This window comes from Alligator sinensis, unplaced genomic scaffold (assembly GCF_000455745.1).
Source record: "Alligator sinensis unplaced genomic scaffold, ASM45574v1 scaffold570_1, whole genome shotgun sequence".
Taxonomy (NCBI): domain Eukaryota; kingdom Metazoa; phylum Chordata; order Crocodylia; family Alligatoridae; genus Alligator; species Alligator sinensis.
Genome location: NW_005841997.1, coordinates 1940849 through 1951187, shown reverse-complemented (window position 1 = coordinate 1951187; position 10339 = coordinate 1940849). Strand labels below are relative to the sequence as shown.

Here is a 10339-nt window from a genome sequence, read left to right as displayed (position 1 = left end):
TCCTGCCGCTGCGTGCTGCTTGTCTGGGAGCTGCTGGTCCAGCACTCTCCCACTCAACTAGTGCTGCTCCCACTGCTTGTCCGGGAGGGACTGGGGGGCAGGGGGAGTGTCCCTGGATCTGTGCAGGTCTTCCCAGCCCACCCCGCCCTGCGCAGGTCCAGGGGCACATGCCTCCCCATGTCTTCGCAGGCAAGCACCGGACCAGCAGCACACAGCAGCAGGAACAGTCCCCCCTCCCCACCTCCGATGAGCCGTGGCTTCATCCCGTGCCCGCCCCACTGCAGCTGGGCAACACTTGCCCCAGCCCCTGCCCCAGCCACACTCTTCCCTCACCACAGGGGTCTTGATCTGCTCCTCCCACGCCCCTTCCCTCCTTCCAACACACCAGACTTACCAGCTGCATGCAGCTCTCCAAGCTGCTGGGCAGTGCTCCTCGCTGCCTGTGTGCTGCAGAGGCTGCGCGCATGCACGGGCATTTATCAGCCATATCAGGCCGATTTCTGATATGATAAATTTTCTTTATATCGGTGCTGATCCGATATCGAACGGATCTATTGGTGTACCTCTATAATTTAATAACAGAAAAACATGAAAAATGTGTTTGTGTGTGCAAGAACTGTTTTCATCAGCACTATGTGATCAGATAGACCCCCAGCAACTCAATAAAAGATTTAAGCAGAACACAGTATACTCCACGTATACGTACACCTAGTAAGTGCATATTCACTTAGCTGCATAACACTCTGCCAGTCCACACTAAGCATCATAGAAATGTAGGGCTTGAAGGGCCTCTGGAGGTCATCTAGTTCAACCCTCTGCCTGAAGCAGGATCATCTCAATTTCTAGCCTCCTTCTGCAGCCGAACAGCTGAGGACAAGCAAAACCTGGAGGCATCCAAGACCCAAGCTTCCGGGCTTGGGCCTGAACAAAGGATGCCTGCCAAAAGATTTTGAGGCATCTGAAACCCTAGGCTGAAGTCTGGGGTGGAGGATACTTGCCAGTAGAAGGACCACAGGGTAAAATTCCAAATGTGGTGCTCGGTCTGACCCTGAGCAGAGGGACAAGAACATCTAGCTGGGAACTTCCGAGTTGGAGTCCCAGTAGGACTACTGGCACACCTGTGTCAAAATCCCTTGGCTTGGCTATGCTGTAACGAACCCCAGTTATCTGCACATCCCTTAGTGCACAAACCACTTAGTGCACTGGTGTCAAATTCATCTTGCACCCAGAGCTAGATCTGGACCACAGGGCTCCTTGCAGGCTGGATCCAGCTTGGGGCACACAGCAGCAGCAGCAGCTCTTGAGGCTGCTGGATGCCCTATGCCAGAGCCAAAGCTGCTGCTGCATACCCCATGCGGTGGCAGCAGTTCTGGGACCAACACAGGGCACATAGTGGCAGCCGCTCCAGCCTGGGCAGCGATGGGGCTGATGATCGAGGAGCTGGGGTTGCAGCAGTGGTAACAAGTGAAAAGACCAGAATGCAACAGGGGTTGCTATTGGAAGCCTTGAAAAATGCAAAAAACTAGTCTGGCTTCATGGCTGCACTCACCCCCTGCTTTCAAGGCTTCTATTACTCGGTTTAGGAATGCTACTGGAAGCCTTGAAAAATGCAGGGAGCTAGTCAGTTTGAGAGCTATTAATGTCACAACACTGTCGGCTCTTCAGTAAACGTTCCTTAAATACTAGAACGCTGACAGTGCTATATCCACAGCCCTGAAATTGGCTGGTTCCTCTCATTTTCAATGCTGCTAGTAGTTCCAAGGCTGCTGTCAGAAGCTTTGAAAATGTGGGGAGGTCAGCAGTTTCAAGGTTAGTGATACCATTGCACTGGCAGTGCTGTATACTTAAGCAGCTTTGTTTACACTGAGTTTGGATAAGTGCACAGTCTTTTTCCAATCCTGAGGATAACACATTTAGACAGAGTAAACTGAATAATACAGGGGTCGGCAACCCCCAGCACGTGTGCTGAGCATGGCACGCAAGGCCATTTTCCTCGGCACACTTTAAAGCCAGGGCAGGGAGGCAGCAGCTGTTTGCAGCCTCCCGGCTGCAGCCATCCCTGGGTCTGGGTAGCTGCTGCCAGCCAGGAGCCCGGGCTGCTCCCAGCAGGTGGCTGGGAAGCTGCAAGGCCTGCTGGGAGCAGCCCAGGCACGATGGCTGACAGCAGCTACCCCAGAGCCGGGGCTGGCTGCAGCCAGAAGGCTACAAACAGCTACTGCCTCCTGGCCCCAGCCACAAGGGGCGCAGTGCCAGCACCTGCTGCCTTTCCGGAGCCCAGGGCCAGGAGACAGCTGGGGCCAGGGCCAGGGCCAGGGCGGGAGGGCAGCAGCCCAGCGGCGGCCGGCCCGGGGTTGTGGTTAGCTACTGATAGCCACAGAGCCCAGGCTGCTCCCAGCAGCCAGCTGGGAGGATGGAAGCCCTGCTGCAAGCAGCCCAGGCTCCGTGGCTATCAGCAGCTACCCAGAACCTGGGTCGGCTACAAACAGTTGCTGCCTCCCAGCCCCAGCCCCGAGCAAGCAGCAGGTGCCAGCGATGCTCCCGGCTGCGCTGCCCTTGCCGCTGCTTCTGCAAAGCAGGGTAGTGTTGGTACCCGACGCAGCAGGACACAGTGGGAGGCACACGAAAGCTGCCTGCTGCTCCAAGTTCCCCGCTGCCCTGGCCATACTTCCCCTGCAGGCAGGGGCAGCACCAAGGAGCACAGGGGAGGGCAGCAGGCCTGGGAGCACAGCGTGTGCAACCCAGAGTGGCAGTGCACAGAGGGGCCACACAGGGAACCTGCCTGCTGCAAACTCCGTGCTGCTGGGTCACACTTCTCCTGTGTGCACAGGAGCAGCGTGGGCAGCACGTAGGGTTGTGCCCCTCGCTGCTGCCCCCCGCCTGCAGGGTATGTGTGGCCAAGGCAGTAGGGAGCTTGGAGAGGCAGGCAGCTTTCGCGCACCTCCCGCTGTGTCCTGTCGTGCTGCGTTCCAGTGCTGCTCTGCAGAAGCGGCAGCGAGGGCAGCACACCCGGGAGCATCACCAGCACCTGCTGCCTGCCGGGGCCAGGTCTGGGAGGCGGCTGGGGCCAGGGCCAAGAAGCAGCAGCTGTTTGCAGCTGGCCCAGGTTCTGGGTACCTGCTGATAGCCATGGAGCCTGGGCTAGGGGGCAGGGGCACAAGCAGGGCTGGGAGACAGGGGTTTGGGTAGGAGGCAAGGGACACAAGCAGGGCATCCTGCCATGTACCCCCTGCCCTCATTTTGTTTTTCTGGCATGTCAGCTCTCCAGCACCTTCCAAGGTAGTCACTGTGGTTTTTTTCAGCACTCTGGCCAAAAAACGTTGCCTACCCCTGGAATAATAGAATGATGTCTGTTATCATAATGGCCCTTGACAAGTAAAATCCAATCCAGGCAATGAAGCGTGGTACAACAAGAAAAAAAGGACAGCCCTCAGATAGTTTAGAATGTCTCTTGCATGCCAAGAAATGAGAGTTGGGTGGAAGCAAAGAGAAAATTACACTATTCTTAAAACATATTCCAAACTGGGGGAGTATCAAAAGACAAAGCAAATCATTCCAGGCTATTCTTAGAGGAAGCAACCAATCACTTCCTCTATATCAAAAGGCTGAACACACTGCAAATTTCTTCAGAATGGAGAGCACTGTCACTGCCTGGAAAACATTATCTTACAAGTCAATAGCTCAGAATAATGCACAGGTCCACAATCAACTTAATCTCTGTGCTGACTACTCTTCTGTTCCCTTATCTTCTGTACTCCTCATTCTCTCTACTCTTGAAAACCATGCCAACTATTCCATTTATCTTTAATAAAAACTGTTACCTAAAATGTGTATTTTTCCAAGTAATTCACATTTAATAAAAACATCTTAGATGTTTTTGTCATTCAGGAAGCTAAGCAAGCACTGCCACCAACACAGAATGTAGGAATTTAAATGGGGTTTCCAAAAAGCAAACCTACTAGTGCTGTACCATTTGCAGGTAGGCCAGGCCAAGATTCATCAGCAGCTTCAAACATTTAATACATCTTAATCTGTGTTAAGTCATCTTTTTGGTACGTTTTATAGTATTATGTATTAAAGGCAATTCAGAGATGTCCAGTTTGCTTTCCCAACTGTACTAGGAGAGTTGGGAGCAAATATATGCAAATTTACATGAAACATCAATTAAATCAAACTATAAAATATAGTACTACAGGAAGGAAAAAATGGACCAAAGAAAATTAAGAGATTAACAAAAAAGAATTATAAATACAACTGAGAATAAATAAGGAATACCGCTTAAGCATCTACTGCAAGTTCATCTCTGTGAAACAGCTTAGATGTTTTAGTCATTCAATTAGCAAATTTCTGGGGATCGATAAGAGCCACTTCCACACAGTGATCCCGAGTAACGTCTCTGATGGACAAGAGCTCCCCAATTGACAAAAACACCAAAGCACACAAAGATAAAGATACAGACCCCATATTGGTCACATGAAAGCAGCAGCAGCAAATTTATTTAAATATAATCTTAGGAAATGGATTTTTAGCTCTGGACATATTTAATATATTTCACCAAGTTATTTTTCTAGCTGTGAAATATGTTCCCCTTTTCCAACACACTTCTAAAAGCAGAAGCACAGAAATCAGCTTTATTTAGGCATAAATCATACCATCAATTACACTACAAGTCATGTTCTTGAACACTAAATCTGATGCCTCATTATGACACACTGGGGAAGTTTATTTGGGTTGATGCCTTTCAATCCTTTGCTTAGTTCTCTCCTCTCCATCCCTATGGTACTAAGTACCATTATACCAGGTCAATGCGAGACACTGCCTTCTAAATGGGAAGCTCTCCAAACTGAACCCTTTGGAGTCAGAGGGCTTTTTAAAAATATATATATGTTTTACTGATTTAAATTAAGCATGCCAAATTCTCCTAAAAACAGCATTAACAATATTCTAGGCCACCAATTCTCAACAAGGGAACTGAGGCACCCTGGGGTGTCCTGGTGCCCTTTCAAGAGTATCATGGCATGCTACATAAGGTTGGCATTGTTACATGTGCGAACACGATTCACAAGATAAACTCAGAAATTTCCAAAACAGAATTCATAGTATTAAAACCATTCTGACCTGTTGCAGGCTTCCTGAGTTTTTCCACAACAGAAGAATGGCTCTATTATTTCTCTGCAGTCAAAAACCAAGTAGAAAACTATGAACAGGCATTTTCCAAGGGGTGCCTCAAGTCTCAAAGGTTGAGAACCACGTCTCTAGTGTAAGAGTGATGATGTAGCCATGATGGTCCAGAAATTATGCGACGGGCCAGGATTTCTTAGGGTGATGTCTTTTTTTTTTTTTAACCAACTATGTCGTTGGGATAAAGTTAGACAAGCTTTCGAATGTCTTACAAGAGCTGGGTAGGAGAAGCGACAGACTTGTACACTCAGGGGGCAAGCACTCTACCTGAAAAAATAGCTCACAAGCTATCCGAAAGCTTGTCTAACTTTGTCCCAACAACATAGTTGGTCCAATAAAAGATATCACCCGAAGAAATGCTTCCTTCTTGCAACCACTTCTCTTGACATGCACTTCCTTCGCATCCTATTAACACAAGAAATACACCAACAGACGTAGAAGAGAGCGAGGGAGTGTCCAGATCAGACGCAGGTAAGTTAAGCAACTGCATCCTTCCCGCAAAAAAGAGCTACTGGTGACACCTCCAGCAAGTGATTTGGGAAGTGAATCTTACCACAGACTCGGAGTCGGATGACCCTGCAAAGGCACTTCTGATGGGAACAGAACAAACCAAACCGTGGGGAGACGTCACCGAGCACGTGCGGGGCCCCACGGCCCAGGGAGGGGCACAGACACTATGCGGGGTCCCCAAAGTGGGTGGCAGATTTGCAAAACGGTTGTCAAGAAGGATGGAAGGAGGTGGGGACGAGTTTCCTGGTCGCCCCCCACGGAGGCACAAGCTGCAGCGACGAGCGGGGCCTCTGCAACCCCGGGACCCCCCCAAGCTTCCGAACCGAGCGCCAGGGGAAGGGGCACCCGCCTCCGCCTCCCCGCCCTGCTCCACGTGGCGGCCGGCGCTACGCCGGGAGGCCTGCGGGCGCGGCACCCCCCCCTGCGGGTGCACACCCCGCGGCCAGGCCGAGCCGCGCCTACCTTCACACCGGCTGCCAGGCCGCAACCCGGAACTGCTCCGCCGCCACCCCCACAAGGCACCGCAGCCGCCCTGCCACCACCCCTGCGTCTCTATGGTGCGAGCGGGGAGGGAAAGCGGCCACGGCGGGGGGCAACAGCGAGGAGTGATAGAGCGGCTCTTTCCAGGCCCCTCCTGGCTGCCAGCGCGGTACTGGAGGGGGCGGGGCTTGGAGGCTCCAGCCCCTCCCCCTCGCTGCAAGGCGGCTGCTCCTCGGGCCGGGCACGTGGCATCGGGGTGTATCGCGCTGTGGACCTCGGTGCAAGCCCTGCGCGGCTGCAGGGCCCATTGGCCGCCTCCTGTTTGTATTGCAGAAGCGGCTGGGATTTTGTTTTTTAAATTTTATTTTATTTTATTTGCTGTATTGATGTCGTGGGTTTGTATTCCGCCCTTCCCAACAATGGCTCAGGGCATTTTACAGTAAGAGAATGAAATAATTTATAGCTCATGGAGTCAGGCTCCATCGGTCTTGGTGTTGTATGAACTTTGAAGAGGGAGGGCCTTGCTACTCTAATTTTGGGCAGCTCCTGGTGCTCTTAACCCCTGGGTTGTTGGCACTTTAACAGCTTAAAGTGGCTTTAAGCACTGGTTATTTTATGTGCCTCAAGTTATGCCACTGCAAGGCAGGATTATTACTGGTCAGCACTACCCAGCTCCTGTTATGTTAAACCAGGGGCGGGCAATTATTTCGGGTGGAGGGCTAGTTACTGAGTTTTGCCAAGCATTCAAGGGCCGCGTGACAGGTAGCCAGAGGCAGATGAATATTAATTTTCAAAAATTTTTAGGGGCCCTGCAGACCCTGCCGCATTTTGCCCACCCCTGCGTTAGGGGACAGCCACCCCCACAGATGTGCCCCCAAGTTGAAGTCCTCCAGCATGAGCAACTGGTGCTTCCCGAGTCTGGGGGTGCACCAGATCACCAATGGGTTGGGTCCCCCAGCTGCCAATTGCCAACCGGGGGGGGGTACCCCAGCAGCCGATCACCAAGCCAGTGGCAAAACTGGAAGTGCTCTGGGTTGTTGGTTGTAGCTGTGTCTAAGGAAATAGGCAGAAAAGGTTCTTTGGGTAGATGTAATATCTTTTATTACACCAACTAAATAGTTAGAAAAATTGCTCTTTGCAAGCTTTGGGATACAAACACCCTTCTTCAGGCATAGGGAGAGTCAACAAACTAAAAATGGATTCTCCTTTAAAGGAGAAAAAGTGGGAAACCAGGGCTTTTCCCTTGCAGGCAGGCAGAGTTCCAGTTTACAAGGGGCTGCTTGCCCCCCCGTCCTTCGGCCCCACATGCTGCGGGGCTGGGATGGGGGGGGCAGCAGGTCGGGAATGAGGGGCACTGGGTCAGGACTGGCCATCAGTGTTTACAAATGGGACCCCGTACAAAAAAAGTTGAGAAGCACTGCTCTAGAGGCAAGTCACAACTGCGCAGGTGGGGGACAGCCCGAGAAGGCTTCTAGACTAATGGTGTGACCGCTCCAAACTCCAAGCTAAGATTGACACCGATTGGCATTTGTGCAGCTCACAGCTATAACAAGGCCCAGAGACACTCTCTGACATGCCAAGCTTTCAGTCTGAGGCAGTGGCTGACACGGGTTTAGCTCCTGCCTCCCTTACCAGCTGGAATTATGCCTCAGTCATACTGCAACTGGGTGTCAGCGCAACTGTCTGGGCAACAGTTAATCACCTTTTATTTGTCAAAACTGGCCTTCTCTCTTTGGAGATATCATTACCGTTTTATCCTTTTCTATTTCTAAATCAAACTTTTTATTTTGAAACATTCTCAAATGAATCTTCCAGTGGGACTAAACTAACCACAAATCATTGAGATTTTTTTGTTAGACACAGAAAGCTATAAATGAAATATTCAAATAACACATGTTGATTAACAGACTGAAATAAAAAAAATTGCAAAAATTATATAATGCTTCAAAATGGCTTTTTCCCCCCCAGATAGTGTACATGAGACCTACGCTTTCATGTTTTACAGTCAACTTTCCAGCCCTTCTGGTTGTGCAGATAACCTTCAAAATGTAAACTTGTCTAGTATTGTCTGCATGCAACCAGAGTACTGAAACAATAGCGTTGAGAGAAATATGAAGGTTCCCTATTCATGAGGTGTTTACTCTGCAGTAATCTAATTTACAAGTCAAATACTAACATCTTAACTATTTCACTGCTGACTCAAATCAGAGAAGCAATTTTTTTTGGTGATATATTTTATTGGACCAATTATATAATTGGGAGAGATGTTAAACAAGCTTCAGGTACAGAATGCCCTTTTTGAGGTGTGGGAAAGAAACGGGTACAGTCATAGTTAAACAACACACAGAAACATTTGGAGTTTATAGTACACAGATGACTTTTTATTAGAAAATACAAATCAAGCTGAAAGTTTTGAATCCAGCAAAGATCTTTTGAAAGATTTCTTATTATTCTTCTAGTAAAATACACACCTTTTTGAGGGAACTTTTAATTGTTGTAGTGGAACAATTTCAAATTCAAAGCTCCTCAGTGTACAGTACCTAAAGCCTGCCAAATACTCCCACATGGGTGCACAGAGAAGACAGGATCAGACATAATTAGGGACCTACTGAATTCATGGAGGAAGTGGAGTGCACTATGGCTCCTTTAAACTTGCAAGTTCCCCCAGCCCCCCTCCTCCACCGGTCGGTAGCTTGTTCCTCATGATCAGTGGGGAGGTGAAAACTGCAGTTTTAAATATGGCATCATTTATGCCTCCCAGAACCGATTGGCTGAGGGGCCCCAGATGGCGGGGAGGCAAAAATATTGTCATGTTTAACACTCCCTGCTGATCAGGAGGAAGCAGCTGGGTCCTCTACTTAGTAGCAGCTTGGGGGGGCAGCAAGAGGCAAGGTGTGCGCAGGGGAACATGCAAGATTAAACGAGCCACCACACATTCTACTTCCACCATGAATTCAGTAGGTCCCTAGGCATAATATAAAGTCCAGATAATGATTCTGCAGTTTTACCACCAAAAATGCCCTTGAGACACATCAGTAGATTTCACCCTTCCTACAGAGAAGGTGGAGCTCATCAGGCACTTTTACAGCACTGTTCTCTCCCTGAAGAGATCTGTCTAATATCAGGACCTGCATGATGGGCTGCACAGCCTAGGGGTAGTTTCAACCCCATGTACTGATTGGGTGCAGGGTCTCTGTACTGAAAACTCCCTTTAAGAAAGGTTGTATGAAAAAGGCTACACTAGAAGATTTGCAGAAAGCCATTACATCAATTTCTGGGAACAAGGCATCTGGCAATGACTGCTTGCTTGCTGGAATCTACAAATGTGCCATTGACGAATTACTTGAAAGCTCCATGAAGTCATACCGCTTTGTTGGAAACAGGAAGTGGTACCGAAAGATTTCAAAGATGCTCAGTTTGTACTATTGTACAAAAACGAGGGATAGAAGCGATGTGACAGCTATAGAGGTATCTCCCTATTGAATATTGTCAGAAAAGTTGTTAGTCACATGATGCTCCCTAGGCTACAATCTCAAGTTGAAAGAATCCTGAAAGTCAATGCAGTTTTTGCTCAGGACACTTCAGTGTTAATATGATATTTTCAGTCAAACAGCCACAAAGAAGTGTAGAGAAAAATGAATAGCACTGTATATAGCCTTCATTGATCTGATGAAGGCCTTCGATATGGTCAGGGCTTTTTTTACTGTTCTGAAGAAACTGGGTTGACCCCCAAACCATTGAACATCAATTCACTCAGTACATTAAATTATGAAGGCAACTGTAGTGTATGAAAACAAATAATCAAGTGCTTTTGACATCAACAATGGGGGGGTGTCTAAGCCCCCATGCTCTTTAACATCTACTTGTCATTACTGCTTCATGCATTCAAGGACAGCAGTGATGGCATTATCTTCAAACCACTCTAGATGGAGGCTTGTTCAACATCGCAAGGTTTAGAGAGAAAATCAAAGTGAAAGAGCTGGTTCTGAGAGACTTCCTGTTTGCAGTTGATGTGGCCTTGGTTGCCAACAGTGAATCTTCCCTGAGCTTTGGGTTGACAGTAAGTCTAAAAAAGATTGCGATCACGTACCAAAGGGTGGAAAAACCAGTGGTGCCTGACATCACTCTGGAGGGTAAATCTCTTGGTGTCACTGTCAGCCTTTGCTATGTG

The 10339-nt window shown here is 48.9% G+C and overlaps 1 protein-coding gene across 4 annotated transcripts in view; it reads right to left on the bottom strand.

Moving 5' to 3' along the window:
• The window catches only part of LOC102369897 (septin-2), a 62324-nt gene extending 55977 nt beyond the window's left edge, over positions 1 to 6347 (bottom strand). The window contains exon 1 of one of the 4 annotated variants that reach the window (XM_006021533.3): positions 6151 to 6347. The gene's annotated coding sequence lies outside the window, so the exon portion shown is untranslated. The other 3 variants (XM_006021532.3, XM_006021534.3, XM_025201560.1) reach the window with 3 other exon arrangements.
• Positions 6348 to 10339: the final 3992 nt, after the last annotated feature.